This window comes from Thamnophis elegans, chromosome 10, assembly GCF_009769535.1.
Source record: "Thamnophis elegans isolate rThaEle1 chromosome 10, rThaEle1.pri, whole genome shotgun sequence".
In the NCBI taxonomy this organism is placed as follows: Eukaryota; Metazoa; Chordata; class Lepidosauria; order Squamata; family Colubridae; genus Thamnophis; species Thamnophis elegans.
In genome coordinates, this window is record NC_045550.1 from 7,978,749 (window position 1) to 7,997,598 (window position 18,850).

An 18,850-nucleotide genomic window follows, 5' to 3' on the forward strand; every position below is an offset into this window, starting at 1 on the left:
TTCCCAGAACAAATACAGGGTATAAATCTTTAACAAATATGTTCTAAAATAAACTTAAAAAAAAGTTAGTATCATCTTTCATTTGAGCTTTAACTCCTCTTTTGTTAGGCTAACTCTAAACAGATTATATCATTCCTTGCTTCTTCAGTCATAAACTATCTGGAATTTCTTAGTCCCCTATTTATTTTGAATATAGTCAATCCATCTTCTCCACTCCAGTTTATATCTCTCATTTGAGTGGTCCTTGAGATATGCTGATATTTTAGCCATCTCTGCTAAGTTTGTAACTTTTAACGTCCATTCTTGAATAGTAGGCAAATCTTCCTTCTTCCAGTATTGTGCCACCAACAGTCTTGCTGCCGTTATTGAATGCAAAATCAAGTTAGTCTCTATAACAGAACAATCAGTAGTTATACCTAACAGGAATAACTGAGGGGTAAACTTTATCCTTTTTTAAAGAACATTTTGCATAATCCACCATATTTTTATCCAAAATGCTTTAATTTTTTTACAAGTCCACCATATGTGGTAATATGTAGCATCAACACAATCACATCTCCAGCATTTAGGTTGTAAATTCGGATACATACAAGCCAGTTTTTTAGGATCTAAATGTTTAGGATCTAAATGTTTAGGATCTAAATGTTTAGGATCTAAATGTTTAGGATCTAAATGTTTAGGATCTAAATGTGGCTCACTCTCAAGTTCTTGAAAAGTCAATAAGTCAAGGCAGTGTATGTTCATTTGCAACTTTATCTTAGATTCCTAGGTATAGCTAATCAGATGCAATTCCTTTTTCATTTCTTCTAGGGCCAATATGATTTATAGGTAAATCGGTTTATCGGTTTATTATTTATAGGCCGCCCTTTTCCCTGAGGGGACTCAGGGCGGCTTACAATTTATGGGAAGGGGAGTACAAGACAGTACGACATAGAACAATACATAAGTAAAAATAGAACACAAAATTCATTCATCATTCGGGTGGGGACGGATTACAATCTTTATCCCCAGGCCTGACGGGATAGCCAGGTCTTAAGGGCTGTGCGGAAGGTCTGGAGGGTGGTGAGGGTACGAATCTCCACGGGGAGATCGTTCCAAAGGGTTGGAGCTACTACTGAAAAGGCTCTCCTCCGCATAGTTGCCAGTCGACACTGACTGGCAGGTGGAACTCGGAGGAGGCCTAATCTGTGTGATCTAATAGGTCGTAGGGAGGTAATTGGCAGGAGGCGGTCTCTCAAGTACTCAAATCCACTACCATGGAGGGCTTTATGGGTGGTAAGTAGCACCTTGAAGCGCACCCGGAGATCAACAGGTAGCCAGCGCAGCTCGCGGAGGATAGGTGTTATGTGGGCGAACCGTGGTGCACCCACAATCACTCGCGCGGCCGCATTCTGGACTAGCTGAAGTCGCCGGATGCTCTTCAAGGGCAGCCCCATGTAGAGCACGTTGCAGTATTCCAGCCTAGAGGTCACAAATAAAAGAGCACAGATGGGCTTCTTCTCTCTAGCTCTTTTCAGGTATGTTGAACCTTCGTCATACCTAAGGAGTGGAAGTCCAATATTTCTAGAGAAGATCACTTGATGATTGGGAAGCTTGAGTACATTTCATATAGTATTGTTCTTGGTATCCCAACACATCACTGAATCAAAGGGACTCAAGCTATCTGAAAGTGTTGTGTCTGCTTAGAAGAAAGACTATAACCCTTCCTTCAGGCCCAGGAGAGGAAAATTATAATGGGATGCTTATGGAAGAATAAAGCTGATAGTCCTTCATGGGTGCTTGCATTTCCAGGAGTTGTGAAGGACTAGTGACTACACTTGAGCTTTAGTCCTGGGCTCACCAACAGAACATTACAATGTTTGCTGCATTGGGACTGAAACTTTCTTATTTCATAATAACATTAAGGAGTATGTTGCTGTCTTTTCATTTCCTGAGTGATTGCCATTTGACCTGTAATGACATGGCAATGTTGAAAGACGGGGGAGGAGACATGTTGTGATTGAACAATTCATTTTATCTTAGACCCAGGACTATCGTAGTGTCTTCTTTGGTTGAAGAGAGTAAAATGTAGGAGAAAAAGAAGTATTAAAAATTCATAGAGAATTTTCACACCACGATTCAAATTAACAAAGTTGGAAGGAACCTTGGGGATCTTTTAACCCAACCCCATGCTCAAGTAGGAAAACCTATATCATTCCAGACAGATCATTGTCCAATCTCTTCTTAAAAGCCTCCAGTGATGAAGCACCCACAACTTCTGAAAGCAAGCCACTTCTACTGGTTAATTGTTCTCATTGTCAGGAAATTTCCAATGTAAATATGAAAATTAATTAGCAATAGCAGTTAGACTTATATACCGCTTCATAGGGCTTTCAGCCTGTTGTCATATAACTCCTTGTGTAGGTGTGCATAACAGGGCATGCGCAGCCACGCTGAACCACACAGGAAAAAACAAGTCCCAAAAGATAAAACATCCTGACCAGGATTTGACCATATATAGACAGAACTTCCCTGAGCAGTAGATTAGCAATTGTACTTTGACAGGCTGTCTTAAATCACATGCTGATTGCTCCTCCTGCCTTTGTCCTATCTCAATAAAAGGGGCTCCCAGACCCCCAATCTGGGTCGCCTCATCCCGAGAAAGCTCGTGTCAGTGTCTTTTCTCAACATTGGCCTCATGGGCGAACCACGGGTACTTCACATCAGCCCTCTCTAAGCGCTTTACAGAGTCAGCATATCGCCCCCACAGTCTGGGTCCTCATTTCACCCACCTCGGAAGGATGGAAGGCTGAGTCAACCTTGAGCCAGTGAGATTAGAACCGCTGAACTGCAGATAACAGTCAGCTGAAGTGGCCTGCAGTACTGTACCCTAACCACTGCACCACCTCGGCTCTTTAAGTAAATAAAGTGCAGCATGCACCTTTCCTCCATCCCCTTTTCTCCTTTTCTATTTTCCTCCTTTGAAAAATTATTTTAGATTGGTCTTCCTTGTCCTAGATTACAACTACCACTGTGTCTACCTCTCCAAGAATGTAAGTCCCTAAGGAGAATCCGTTTCTCTGAAGCTGCCCAGAGCCACCTTGGAGAGGAGATGGGTGACATAAAAATGTAACAAATAATAAATAAATAAATACATTTGAGTCCGCACAATCAAATGGCTATTGGTATCTTCCGTCAAATCAATTTTATTCGCATATAAATAAAAATGAGGTCTAGAGCAGGTGGCAGAATCTGGTAAACCATGGCCCATTTATAAAAGGTAGGCAGAATTAGACCTGGTTAATATTTGGATGAGAGATCGCTATGAAAACCCAAAGTTGTAAATAAGATTAAGAGGAAACCCCTCTCCCCGCCAAGAAGTAACTTTATGTAAACAATTTCTGCACTCCCCATTAAAGCAATAGCAATAGCAGTTAGACTTATATACCGCTTCATAGGGCTTTCAGCCCTCTCTAAGCGGTTTACAAGGTCAGCATATCACCCCCACAGTCTGGGTCCTCATTTCACCCACCTCGGAAGGATGGAAGGCTGAGTCAACCTTGAGCCGGTGAGATTAGAACCGCTGAACTGCAGATAACAGTCAGCTGAAGTGGCCTGCAGTACTGCACCCTAACCACTGCGCCACCTCGGCACATTTAGGCAAATGTCAAAGTGGTTTAATTAGACTACTGTTAAAGAAAACTATGTAGGTACATAATTCTATATCTGTCCATGTAACTACCAAAATTGAATGAATTTGAATGGAAGGAGTCCAGTGGTGATATTCAGCAGTTTCTGACCAGTTCTGGAGAACTGGTAGCAGAAATATTGAGTCATTCGGAGAACCGGTGAATACCACGACTTGCCTCACCCCCATCTATTCTCTGCCTCCCAAGTCCCGGTTGATTGGGAGGAAATGGAGATTTTACAGTATCCTTCCCCTGCCACACCCACCAAGCATACCCACCAAGCCATGCCACACCCACTAAGCCATGCCCACTTAACCGCAATACAAAATTTTGAATCCCACCACTGAAAGAGTCTTTAATTTTTTTAAATATGAATTTGGTCCATAAAAAAAACCTTAGCTGAAATACAGTAATGGAAACTAAATTCCCCATTCCACAGTCTCCATGCTAACAACTGTCTTCTCTAAGATCCTCCCTGTAAAGTTAGGACTCTTCTGAACAATACGAGATGGGTCAAGGAGAATTGCAAGTGGAGAGAATTCTCTCACAAATTAGTAGCTTTGAATCTCAAGATTAGCACATTTAGGAAAATCCACAGAAATAAAGGCTTTCTATCTTCCAATATTCCCTTTGCATCCCAAACTGTTCAGCAAAAGCCTCTCCATCCATCAGAGAGGACTTTCTGGGACAGGGGCCTCCAGCCTTGTCAACTTTAAGACTTGTGGACTTTAACTCCCAGAATTCCTCAGCTGTCCCGCACAAGTCTTAAAGTTGCCAAGGTTGGATACCCCTGTTCTGGGCTATATAAAAAGAGGCAAACCCCTTTTCCCATGAAATCACCTTAAAGAAAATGCTGGCTCCCCCAATACTGCATTAAGGAGTAGCAATGTGCCCACTGACATATTTCATGGTGCCTACCCAATTTCCTGCCTTCAAACTTTTTCAATTCATTTCTTAAGTATTAAAAAATATATTTTTATATTAAAGAAATTGAATGGAAGGTTAGCAATCAAAGCACCAGCATAACTTGCAACTTGAACAGTACCTCTTGTTTCTATATCATCCCCCAAAATACTTTAAAAAATAATAATACTGTGGGTTGTTGCAGGCATTTGTGCAGAGCCAAGGTGGCGCAGTGGTTAAATGCAGCACTGCAGGCTACTGCTAGATCAGCAGGTCAGCGGTTCAAATCTCACCGGCTCAGGGTTGACTCAGCCTTCCATCCTTCCGAGGTGGGTAAAATGAGGACCCGGATTGTTGGGGGCAATATGCTGACTCTCTGTAAACCGCTTAGAGAGGCCTGAAAGGCCTATGAAGCGGTATATATAAGTCTACTACTGCTATTTTGCTTATCTGACTGGCTATATTGAGTGAAAATGGAGGTAAATTTTCAAAACCTCAAAGTTGCCTGGTTTGAAATGACTTGGGACCCTGTGCCAATATCTCTAAAGTAAGAAGTACAATATACTTTTTGTTTCTCTTTCGATGATGCAACCTTTTGTTATAATACAGAAGATTTTATAAGAAAGATGAGTGCATATTTTAACCTGTGGTTCTGGTTACTGACCCAGATTGAATCCTAGTTAATAGCCATTTCTGGATTGTATCCTTTCCCTATGCTATTCTCCAAACTGTAGCCAAATGTTGCAGAATACAACCTCCTGTTGTTTGGGCATTGTGACCCGACAAATGCGCGCACATCAAAAGCGCGCCAATTAAACCACGGCGACAAAAAACGCAACATCATACACGCGCCCACAACAACGCGCTGACAAAACTGCGCCCACAAAAGCGTGATTTCAGTTAAGGTAAGGGTTAGGTTCAGGGTTCTGTTTAGGGTTAGGTTTAGTGTTAGGTTTAGGGTTAGGTTTAGTGTTAGGTTTAGTGTTAGTTTTAGTTTTAGTGTTAGGTTTAGGTTTAGGGTTAGGGTTAGGGTTAGGGTTAGGTTTAGTGTTAGGTTTAGTGTTAGGGTTAGGTTTAGTGTTAGGTTTAGTGTTAGGGTTAGGTTTAGTGTTAGGTTTAGTGTTAGGTTTAGGGTTAGGGTTAGGTTTAGTGTTAGGTTTAGTGTTAGGGTTAGGTTTAGTGTTAGGTTTAGTGTTAGGTTTAGTGTTAAGTTTAGTGTTAGGTTTAGGTTTAGCTTTAGGGTTAGGGTTAGGTTTAGTGTTAGGTTTAGTGTTAGGTTTAGTGTTAGGTTTAGGGTTAGGGTTAGGTTTAGTGTTAGGTTTAGTGTTAGGTTTAGTGTTAGGTTTAGGGTTAGGGTTAGGTTTAGTGTTAGGTTTAGTGTTAGGTTTAGTGTTAGGTTTAGGGTTAGGGTTAGGTTTAGTGTTAGGTTTAGTGTTAGGTTTAGTGTTAGGTTTAGTGTTAGGTTTAGGGTTAGGGTTAGGTTTAGTGTTAGGTTTAGGTTTAGGTTTAGGGTTAGAGTTAGGGTTAGGGTTAGGGTTATTCGGTTGTTATTATTTGTTCGTTGAAGGCGCGCTTTTATTGGCGCACTGTTGTCGGCGTGCTTCTGCGCTCATTCGTTGGCGTGATTTCAAACTCACATTTTTTGTCGGTGCGGTTTCGTCACCGCGCTTTTGTTGAGCGTGCATTTGTCAGTGAACCTTCGGGCCTAAGGCATGCTCAAAGGAACCTTTTGTGGTTCCTAGAAGTTTGATGTGGGATAGTAGAAGCTTTTTGATTCAGCATAGACTACTTGAAATAGATATTGACAGCATTTGGCTGTCGCTTTCAGCAGGGAAGAGCTTATGTTCTAGGTAAATAAAACCAAGCAAACAATTTTATTTGCTGACTTGTTCCTGGATGTCGTTCAAATCTTTTTGGCAAGCCACTAGCTCTTTAGATAGAGTTTTGTCTTGGACAGTTAAAGCTGAAAACTATTTCTCATTTGCCTCACTCTTAGCTTCTTTCAGCATCTTAATTTCAGTATATCTATTCTCACAATTTGGGACACAGGGGCTCAGTGGCTAAGACGCTGAGCTTGTCGATCAGAAAGGTTGGCCGTTCGGTGGTTCGAATCCCTAGCACCGCGTAATGGAGTGAGCTCCCATTACTTGTCCCAGCTTCTGCCAACATAGCAGTTCGAAAGCATGTAAAAATACAAGTAGAAAAATAGGAAACACCTTTGGTGGGAAGGTAACAGCATTCTGTACACCCTTGGTGTTTAGTCATGCCAGCCGCATGACCACGGAGACGTCTTCAGACAGTGCTGGCTCTTCGGCTTTGAAACAGAGTTGAGCACCGTTCCCTAGAGTCAGGAACAACTAGCACATATGTGCGAGGGGAACATTTACCTTTATTCTCACAATTTCAACATTATCAGCATGTTTTGGAAGATGAGGATTTATTGCTTGCAACATTCTTGTGCCAGTATCTCAAAAATTCCATCCTGAGCTATATTTTAAGCTGCCCAGACTTACAGAGTGATAAGATGGATAGCCAAAAAAATTAATTCACTAACTAATTAATTAAATAACATCAAATGGAATGTTCAGTATTAGAACATTTTTTCTATATAGCTCCAAAATCCTTCCCCACATGCCTCCATGCACCCCCACTATCCCATTTCGAGTTTAGAACTGGAGTTTTCCATACTTAGAAAGCTTGTTTCATGTGCGAACTGTTCTAAATGTCTTAATAGCTTAATTAATTAATGGATTTTGTGAATATTTGACTTCAAAAATTTCTGAGTGGGTTACAATATAAAAGAACATATATTTTAAAGAGATATAACCATCTGGACAAAACAACACAAGAAAAAAAAATGTACAAGGGCTTCAAGACATTTCCAGGGCCCCACACCTGGAAACAGTAAAGTCTGAAGCAATTTCTAGAACCCTTTACATGGGCAAAATACATATCTCTGGCAGAATTATCTTCCAGATGGAAGAAGCAGAGATAGAGAAAGCACACTTCCTTAGTCTACATCATGTTATAAGGACTTCCAATTTCCCTTCTTGCTCTGTGATTCTGTGATTCTGTGATTCTGTGATTCTGTGATTCTGTGATTCTGTGATTCTGTGATTCTGTGATTCTGTGATTCTATGATTCTATGATGATTCTATGATTCTATGATTCTATGATTCTATGATTCTATGATTCTATGATTCTATGATTCTATGATTCTATGATTCTATGATTCTATGATTCTATGATTCTATGATTCTATGATTCTATGATTCTATGATTCTATGATTCTATTATTCAGGGGTGGGTTCCTACCAGTTCGCTCCTATTTGGTAGAACCGGTTCATCAAATCTACTGAACCGGTTAGAAGAGGTTCTACCAGTGGACCCGGAAAGCAGGCCACATCTACAGAAGAGGTTCCAAAAGTTTTTGAAACCCACCACTGGTCCTTGGATATGATTATTCTACACTATCATGCTGATATTTATAAAACTCAGTGCCTCTGTGAAAGGTAAGGATGACTACTGCGTTTGTGGTGCAATCAGAACATTGCATGTGTTGAAGTTGTTTTAACGCAAACCAAAGATGCCTTTTTAAAAAAAAGTTTACATCATATTCTTATGCATGCCAGTGCTGTGTGTGAGGTAATTTAAGGTGTTTCTGACAAGTGTCATTGGCATCTTCATATCCGGTCACATGGGTGGCAAGCCACTCCCATCCAATCACATGGGTGGCAAGCCACTCCCACAAAGAAAGCCACACCCACAGAGTAGGTTCGAACAATTTTTGAAACCCACCACTGCTCTGATTCTATGATTCTATGATTCTATGATTCTATGATTCTATGATTCTATGATTCTATGGTTCTATGGTTCTATGGTTCTATGGTTCTATGGTCTATGATTCTATGGTTCTATGGTTCTATGGTTCTATGGTTCTATGGTTCTATGGTTCTATGGTTCTATGGTTCTATGGTTCTATGGTTCTATGGTTCTATGGTTCTATGGTTCTATGGTTCTATGGTTCTATGGTTCTATGGTTCTATATTACATTATTATATTTTATGATCATGTAAAAACAACTTTGTAAAGCAGTATCAAACATTTTAAATAATGTTACAGTTCTAGCTTAGGAAGGATTTGATGGGTTGACAAAAATGCCAAATCCAAACTAAACATCAGACTGACTGTCCAACCATCCAATTTGATTAAATCCATCAATCATATGATATGCGGGATCTCATTTTGATCAACTTTCCATTAACAATACTATTTGTGTAGCAATATGGTGCTATTCAATGACTAAAGACTAATATATTGATTGATTCAATCAATCAAATCTTTCACAGAACATTAAAAAAAATCTTGACTTCACAATTTGTGGCATAGTTAACATAGTGATTAGAACTCTGCCCACAGCTAGAAGTTTGATTCTGACTTGCTCAAGGTTGACTTTCATTCTTCTGATGCTGGTAAATAAGGATCCAGATTGTTGGGGACAATATGTTGACCTTTGTAAACCACTCAGAGAGAGTTGTAAAGCACTATGGGGTAGTATATAAGTCTAAGTGCTATTGCTATAATTAATTGAGTATATTGGCATACATTATGAAGAATCATAAAGGAAAATCTTTTCACTAACAAAGAAGATCCTATCTGAGACACATCCTCAATTCTTCATGGCTTGCTCCTGATGATGAGTTTGTGTTTCAATAGGAACATTTATTATTGAGCCTTAATGAAACCTCTGATGCTTATAATAATGGTTGGCACAGTGATGATGCCCAATACATGGAACCAAATTATAGAAATGATAGGGTCAGCATTTGCCAATTTCACATTTTGGAAAAAGGAAGTTTGATGGGTTGTCAGTATTGATAGAGGGGTGGGCAGGGAGCGAGTGAGAGAATGAGTTAAGTCTATTTTGGAATATGCATTTCGTGTTTTGTCTATTTAAATCATTTCTTAAACTAGCAGGAAACCATTTTCAACAATAAAAAGCAGAAAAGCCATTGAGAGTCATAACAAAATCCTCCCGTGTAGGGTTTCATGCCACCCTGGGGCTATGCATTGTCTTCCTCTTTACTTTCGGCCCGAGAACTGCTTGGGGCTTCTGTCTCCTGAACTAAAAACTAGGTCAAGTTTCTAGAGAAAAAGAGTCTCTTAAACTCAAAGGCACATCAGCCATTGAATCATAGCCATGAAGCAAATTCCTGCCTCCCAAAACCATCTTAAAGATTTATGACAGTCCCTGAAAGACTTGGGGTGTGTAACGCTATGAATGGATTAAACGAATAATATCGCTTATATATTTTTCAATGGAGATAACTTTGTTTTAGAACACAATGAGTAATAGAACCTAGCAGAATCAGGGCTACTTACACCAAATGCAGCAATAAATATCTCCAAGGTGCTCAGTGTTGCTGAAAAGTGTGCATTAGATAGCTATATCACTAAAGGGGAATAGAAAAGAAAAGTAATATATCTACCTTAGAATGAAACAAAAAAAAAAACCCCTTACTTATCATGATGAAGTCTGAAGATTGTGAATACCTGTCAGCCTCTGCTTTGCTGCTGCCATTGTAACGGGGAGAGGGGACATGGTATTTGGGAAGGGAATCATGATGTGCTGGAGGAAGATTCCAAACGCTGACCTGACCATCTTACTGCGCATGTGGAGGAATGGAGTTTCCCGCCAAGGTTAACTGTCCGGCATTCCATCCTGGTGATGTCTTTTGAAGTTATCTCCCACCTGACAGTTGGGTGCATTATAATTGGACTATGGACTGGGGTGCCAAGGGGAGGGGATTGAATTATACATGATATTCTTAGCTTTCGCGCCTAATTAACCAGATTCAGCTTAGCTTTGCTACTGTTCGTTTATAATTAGTAAAAGTACACTTGATTTCAAACAAATGGAGTTGAGTGGTTTCTTTCCTGATTATTAAATGAAGTCGCATCTGACAATACCATAGTTCTGTATGATGTTTTTCCATTTATAGCCAATAGCTTTTACTAATTTAAATAATAATAGGAATAGGAATAAAAGTCAACAGTGAATAGCTTAACCAGCTATGCTTTGCTAATGACATTTTCCTTTTCTCCAACAATGCTGAAAACCTTCAAAGTTAAGCAACAGAATTAAATGACAGCAACAGGTTTCGGGATCGAAAATGTACCTGTAGAAACACAAGCAATATTTAGCAACTGCTTTCAACCTTTAACCGATAACGATTGAAAATTATGAAGTGGGGAATGTCAGCCGCCACATCTACCTTGGTCATGGAGGATGATATCACACAAGAAATGTTAAAGTAAACTAAAGAGACCATTTGGATTTTTTTTTTTTTGCTATATTCCCAAATTTCATGCCAACCTGTTAAAAAAGCACTTGTTTAATCAGAGTCTATTACCTGTGTTGACATATTATTGCATGCCTGCAATAATGCAAAATAAGTGAAAAATTGAAAGACAAGGAATAGCAATAGCAATAGCAGTTAGACTTATATACCGCTTCATAGGGCTTTCAGCCCTCTCTAAGCGGTTTTACAGAGTCAGCATATTGCCCCCACAGTCTGGGTCCTCATTTCACCCACCTCGGAAGGATGGAAGGCTGAGTCAACCTTGAGCTGGTGAGATTTGAACTGCTGAACTGCAGCTAGCAGTCAGCTGAAGTGGCTGCAGTACTGCACCCTAACCACTGTGCCACCTCGGCTCAGAAAGGGCATGGGATGGCAAATGCTTAACATAGTAAAACCTGGCAGGAAAATAAACATAGCATCTGTCAACAGGAATATCTGATATAAAGAAGTAAATAGTCTCACCGAAATAAAAATATTATATCATGATCAGATCTGGGTTGGACAAGTACAGTCTTCCAGTGGTTACCAACTGATCTTCAGACACAAAGAAAATGCCCCCCAAAACACTGGCAGATTATGTAACTCAGTTCAAAGGTGTTAGCTGAAACTTGTCTGCAAGTGGTTAACATGATAGAAGGCCATTGAAGAGGTCTTCATCCAGTGGTGGGTTTCAAAAATTGTTCGAACCTACTCTGTGGGTGTGGCCTCCTTTGTGGGAGTGGCTTGCTGCCCATGTGACCGGATGGGAGTGGCTTGCCACCCATGTAACCGGATATGAAGATGCCAACGACACTTGTCAGAACCACCTTAAATTACCTCACACACAGCACTGGCATGCATAAGAATATGATGTCAACTTGTTTTTTAAAAGGCATCTTTGGTTTGCGTTAAAACAACTTCAACACACGAAATGTTCTGATTGCACCACAAATGCAGTAGCCATCCTTACCTTTCACAGAGGCACTGAGTTTTATAAATATGATCATGATAGTGTAGAATAATCATATCCAAGGACCAGTGGTGGGTTTCAAAAATTTTTGGAACCTCTTCTGTAGGTGTGGCCTGCTTTCCAGGTCCACTGGTGGAACCTCTTCTAAGTGGTCATAAGTCATTTTTTTCAGTATTTTGTAACTTTGATCAGTCGCTAAATGAACTGTTGTAAGTCGAAGACTGCCTGTATTGTAATTTGTTTGAATTTTTCAAAATTATCACAGAAAGCATCTTCTTTCTTGTCTTGATAACTGTTGTGGTATCTTGACAACAGGGCATCTGAATTCCACTTGGAAGAATTTAGTTCTTTGATGCGAATTCAGAAGCCAGTAATCCTTTTCAGCTTCTCAGTGAATAATTTTTGTTCCTTCAAATCCAGGTGCCTGCCGCTGCATATCATTTGTTCCACTAAAATCCATTATATTCTAAAATACAGCAGTTGCAATCAAGGACCATTCCATTATGGCACTATGAAATGCATATTATTATATACATTTCTATGAAATTGTTCATTTTTTTTAATAGGAAAAGCAGTTTCTTGCCACAACCGCTACATGGAAAAAAAATATAAAGGTAACAAAATTAATTTAAAAAAATAAATAAATTGCATCTTCATTAAAAAAAATCTATTAGAGTGCTCGCTTCAGCAGCACATATACTAAAATTGGAACGATACAGAGAAGATTAGCATGGCCCCTGCGGAAGGATGACACGCAAATTCGTGAAGCGTTCCACATTTTTGACTGTATGATAAAGTGGGCACAAAATTTTTAAGAACCAATAATGTTGGATACATGGGAAAAGATATGGGTAAGAAATGTACAATTTACACAAGCCCGGAATTTGAGAGAAAACTTTTACAAGATGTTTTATAGATGGCATTTAGATCCTAAAAAACTGGCCTGTATGTATCCGAATTTACAACCTAAATGCTGGAGATGTGATTGTGCTGATGCTACATACTATCATATATAGTGGACTTGTAAAAAGGTTAAAGCATTTTGGATAAAAATATGGTGGAGTATGCAAAATGTTCTTAAAAAAAGGAGAAAGTTTACCCCTCAGTTATTCTTGTTAGGCATAACTACTGATTGTACTGTTATAGAGACTAACTTGATTTTGTATTTAATAAGGGCAGCAAGACTGTTGGTGGCGCAATACTGGAAGAAGGAAGATTTGCCTACTATTGAAGAATGGACATTAAAAGTAACAAACCTAGCAGAGATGGCTAAAATATCAGCATATCTCAAGGATCACTCAAATGAGAGATACAAACTAGAGTGGAGAAGATGCATTGACTATACTCAAAATAAATATGGGAATAAGAAATTCCAGATAGTTTATGACTGAAGAAACAAGGAATGATATAATCTGTTTAGAGTTAGCCTAGCAAAGAGGAGTTAAAGCTCAAATGAAAGATGATACTAACTATCTTTAAGTTTATTTTAGAACATCTTTGTTAAAGATGTATACCCTGTATTTGTTCTCGGAAGTCGTGGGGGGGGAAGGTTGAGGGGTGTGGGGTTCGGGTGGGAAGGGCAGGGGGGGGAGGTAAACATTTGTAAACTTTTTTTTCTAAAATTTTAAATTAAAAAAATCTATTAGATAGGGCTTAATGAGATGCTATCCAGATGTATTTATTACAACTCCCAGTATTTATAATGTGGGAACTGTGGAACTTTGGGAGCTGTAGTTCAGAAGTCTGAGGGGGGCAAGAAAAGGAAAACTGCTTTATGATTTATTATAATTAAAGCTAATTTAAGGATTGCCCAATTACGGTGCTTGTTGTATTTAAAAAAACTTCATTATCAACTGATTGAGCCTGCGTGGTCCAGATCTCAGCTTCATATCCATTAATATTACTCCAGCCTTCATAAAACATATTTGTTGCTTAATTAGTGTTATTACAACTGCACATAGCATTGGATTTAGACAATTATTTTATTACTCTTCCAATTCAAAATTAATTGGCTAGTGTTCGTATGGATCAATTGTGTAAATTTAATGTTTGAGGTAGTTCCTTATTGTGATTTAGAGTGATTGTTTTTCTGCACTCTGCAGGGATTCCTGTTTGAAAGATTATCATTTAGCTAGCCAAATGATACCATTTAGCTATCATAAGGTATCATTTTAAGGAAAGTTCAAACTTCTGATTCTGTTCTACAGAGGAATTATTGAGTCTGTCATCTGCACCTCTATAACTGCCTGGTTTGGATCTGCAACCAAACAAGACAGACACAGACTTCAGAGGATAATTAGAACTGCAGAAAAAAACAATTGCTACCAACCTGTCCTTCCATCCAGTAACCTGTATACTGCATGAGTCAAAAAGAGGGCTGTGGAAATATCTACAGACCTCTCACATCAGTGGTGGGTTTCAAAATTTGTTTGAACCTACTCTGTAGGTGTGGCCTCCTTTGTGGGAGTGGCTTGCCGCCCATGTGACCGGATGGGAGTGGCTTGCCGCCCATGTGACCAGATATGAAGATGCCGACGACACTTGTCAGAACCACCTTAAATTACCTCGCACACAGCACTGGCATGCATAAGAATATGGTGTAAACTTGTTTTTCAAAAGGCATCTTTGGTTTGCGTTAAAACAACTTCAACACACGCAATGTTCTGATTGCACCACAAACGCAGTAGTCATCCTTACCTTTCACAGAGGCACTGAGTTTTATAAATAGGAGCATGATAGTGTAGAATAATCATATCCAAAGACCAGTGGTGGGTTTCAAAATTTTTTGGAACGTTTTCTGTAGGTGTGGCCTGCTTTCCGGGTCCACCGGTGGAACCTCTTCTAACCGGTTCGGTAGATTTGACGAACCGGTTCTACCGAATAGGTGCGAACTGGTAGGAACCCACCTCTGTCTCACATCCTGGATATAAATTGTTTCAACTTCTACCCTCAAAACGATGCTATGGAGCACTGCACGCCAGAAGTAGACACAAGGACAGTCCCCCCCCCCGAATGCCATCACTCTGCTAAACAACTAATTCCCACAACACTGTCAAATTATCTAATAAGACTATATTACTTTTATTCTTCTCTTTCTTCCCAGTACCTATCTTTTCCCACTTATGACTATAACCAGGTTGCTTGTATCTTTACAATTTATATTGTTTTATTTGTTTCCTAATATAATTTGATTGCTTATTAGTAATCTATGACTATTACTAAGTGTTGTATCTTATGATTCTTGATGAATGGATTCTATTTTATTTTTCTTATGTACACTGAGAGCATCTGCACCAAAGACAAATTCCTTGTTTGTCCAATCACACTTGGCCAATAAAGAATTCAATTCAATTCTATCCTACCCTACCCTATCCTATCCTATCCTACCCTATCCTATCCTGCTTTTTGGGGGGGCATGGCTCCATCCCACAGTATATAGAATAACAGAGTTGGAAGGGACCTTGGAGGTCTTCTAGTCTAACCCCCTGCCTAGGCAGGAAACCCGACAGGATACCCTGAAAGAATAGCCAATAATTCTGTGATTTAGTTATGTGATTAAAAAAACCGTTTATGCAGAAACTGTTCATTCTCACTATCCATTAGTCTACATAGCCATGTTTGCTAAATAAATAAATGAAGCAAACCCCAGACAATGAACCAAAGTGAAACAATAATCTTAAAGCAACATGCATTTATACTTGGGCCTTTAAAGTGGAAGGAGTTATGGCAGGGAAAGAGTTAACTTTTTCTATTCTTTTACTTTAGGAAAAGAATAGAAAATAGTAAAAAAAAAACCTAGTGAATAATAGTTGGCTCTTTTTTAGCTTGCTTCTTTTTAGCAGCTAGATCAGTGGTGGGTTTCAAAAATTGTTCGAACCTACTCTGTGGGTGTGGCCTCCTTTGTGGGAGTGGCCTCCTTTGTGGGAGTGGCTTTCCGCCCATGTGACTGGATATGAAGATGCCGATGACACTTGTAAGAACCACCTTAAATTACCTCACACACAGCACTGGCATGCATAAGAATATGATGCAAACTTGTTTTTTAAAAGGAATCTTTGGTTAAAACAACTTCAACACACGCAATGTTCTGATGGCACTACAAACGCAGTAGTCATCCTTACCTTTCACAGAGGCACTGAGTTTTATAAATATGAGCATGATATTGTAGAATAATCATATCCAAGGACCAGTGGTGGATTTCAAAATTTTTTGGAACCTCTTCTGTAGGTGTGGCCTGCTTTCCGGGTCCACTGGTGGAACCTCTTCTAACCGGTTCGGTAGATTTGATGAACCAGTTCTACCGAATAGGTGCGAACTGGTAGGAACCCACCTCTGAGCTAGATAGTTAATTAAGTATACTACCCAGAGGATGTTGTTGGATTGATAGCATGTAAAAAATGCAAATAAATAAATAGAGTGGTTGATTTGCCTTTATTCTCTAATGTGTAAAGGAGTATACGTTTCAACATTGCCTTCAGCCAGGTAATAGCAATATATACATCTTTTAGGGAAAAATAGTACATTCGGATATTACTAGTAAAAATAAAAACAATGCTAAAATAAAATTTATAGTGCTAAAATCAGTCTTGAAGCATGTTAAAACAAAAACATCATTAAATATTTATTTATTCTACAATGCCTTTCCAGACCAAAAAAAATATTACTTGTCCAACATGTCTCTCAGGAAGGAATTTCATTAAGATATGTCATTCCTGCTCCTTCTCTTTTTTTTGGTTCTTATTTTTATAAAAATAATGAATGAAATTTAGGTTAAATAGTGATTCGGGGTGAGCTCCTGTTACTTGTCCCAGCTTCTGTCAACCTAGCAGCTTGAAAGCATGTAAAAATGCAAGTAGAAAAATAGGGACCATCTTTGGTGGGAAGGTAACAGCGTTCCATGCGCCTTCAGCGTTTAGTCATGGTGGCCACATGACCACAGAGGCGTCTTCAAACACTGATGGCTCTTCGGCTTTGAAATAGAGATGAGCACCGCCCCCTAGAGTAGGAAACGACTAGCACATATGTGCGAGGGGAACCTTTACCTTATACACCAGATAAACTCCTAAAATTATAGACCCAGAACCAGAAAAAATGATTGATCTTGTAGGCCCTGATTTTCCATGTAGACATACAGTAACTCAGAATATTGACAGACAGAAATAGAATTAAAATTGATCATATCATACTGGAAAGCCCAACATGCATACTCCTATTTTACATCTCGTTTAAAATACAAATGAGAGACCGCCTACTGCCAATTACCTCCACTAGGCCAATAAGATCCCATAGATTAGGCCTCCTCCGAATTCCATCAGCCGGTCAATGTCGACTGGCAACTACCTGGAGGAGAGCCTTCTCGGTGGCAGCTCCGACCCTCTGGAACAATCTCCCCATGGAGATTCGTACCCTCACCACCCTTCAGACCTTCCGCGTAGCCCTTAAAACCTGGCTGTCCCGACAGGCCTGGGGCTAAAGACTTCACCCCCACCCAAATAGTATGACTGTTGTGCTTTTTAACGATGTATTGTCTTCATGTGTATAACTTGTTTTGTACTTCCCTCCCCCTGAATTGTGAGCCGTCCTGAGTCCCCTCAGGGAAAAGGGCGGCATACAAATAAAGTTAAATCCAAATCCAAATCCAAATCCAAATGTACAATGTTTAAATATTTTTATTAGAAAATGAAAAGGAGAAACTTTAAAATGTGGAAGTGGATATTACGATTGCAAAGTTGCCATCGATTCTATGTTAGAAAATTAGACTATCTTTACCAACAAGCAAGCATGGTCATATAGATTTTTGAAGAGTTCTGAAGTGCTTAAGTTTCAAAATATCAAATACTTTCCTCTGAAACCAAATAAGATTGCCCTTTTAGAATCTTTCTAAGGAAATATTGCGTTTTGCCTTTTTACATTAGTGCCTGAAGTGGTTTTCTTCCTCTCTCTTTAAAAGGTATAATCCATACTGAACCAGTTGTTTTGAACAGGCCTAGACAAATATAGATTATCCACATGTAAACCAATAAGGAGAAAATAAGAAGCAATATGTGTAGTTTACAGTAGCTAAATTGTCTACAGTTTTAAGAGTTCTTTTATAATAACTGATTTCAATGCAGTTATGGTCTATTGAGTCAATGGTTTTTTAAAAAGGTTCTTAGATTTGATTTTTATCTCAGATTTTAGCAATGCCCCAGGAACTATTACATTTTACTTTAAAATACCTTGAAGTTGTGTTATAAGGATTTGGTTTAACAACACTAAAGTATAGTATATTTGTGTACACATACTGTAACTGTATGCATCAGTATTTGTAAGAAGATGGCTCAACTAACATTTTTTATATGCAGTACAATGCCCAGTGACACAAAGTAAATGAAATATTACTTACAGTAATATTTATTCATTCTATTGTTGGTGCACCGATCTTGACTAAAAAAGATTACAAGCAAGGTTATGAAGGAACATCTACTGCATAATAATCAAGCAAATACAAGTTTTTGTTTTCAGTACCATGGACAGTAACCTCTTCATTCTATAAAGCAGTGTTTCTCAACCTTGGCAACTTGAAGATGTCCGGACTTCAACTCCCAGAATTCCCCAGCCAGCATTCGCTGGCTGGGGAATTCTGGGAGTTGAAGTCCGGACATCTTCAAGTTGCCAAGGTTGAGAAACACTGCTATAAAGCTTAGCGAGAGCACTTCTTCCTAATTAACGGAAGATAGTCCATAGCTATTAAAAATAAATAAATAAAATAAAAGACCAAAACCTAATACGGACTTTATGCTGTATTCTGCTTTCCTGTTTAAAAAAGATATTAAGGACTTCCCCTCCCCCAAAAGAAATAGTCTTTAAAAAAACGATAATCTGCAAAATAGGAGAAAGGAATGTTATGTGTGTTTATCGCTTTATGCTACTTACAAAATAATAAAGGAATAAAATAAAATATAAATAAATAAAAGAATAGAATGGCA

At 39.0% G+C, this 18,850-nt stretch overlaps 1 non-coding gene across 1 annotated transcript; it reads left to right on the forward strand.

Annotated features, from left to right (window-relative positions):
• The first annotated feature begins 12,557 nt into the window (after positions 1 to 12,557).
• Positions 12,558 to 12,664, forward strand: LOC116514478. Its single transcript, XR_004256117.1, has one exon. It is a non-coding gene; the product is annotated as a U6 spliceosomal RNA (small nuclear RNA).
• The last annotated feature ends 6,186 nt before the right edge of the window (positions 12,665 to 18,850 follow it).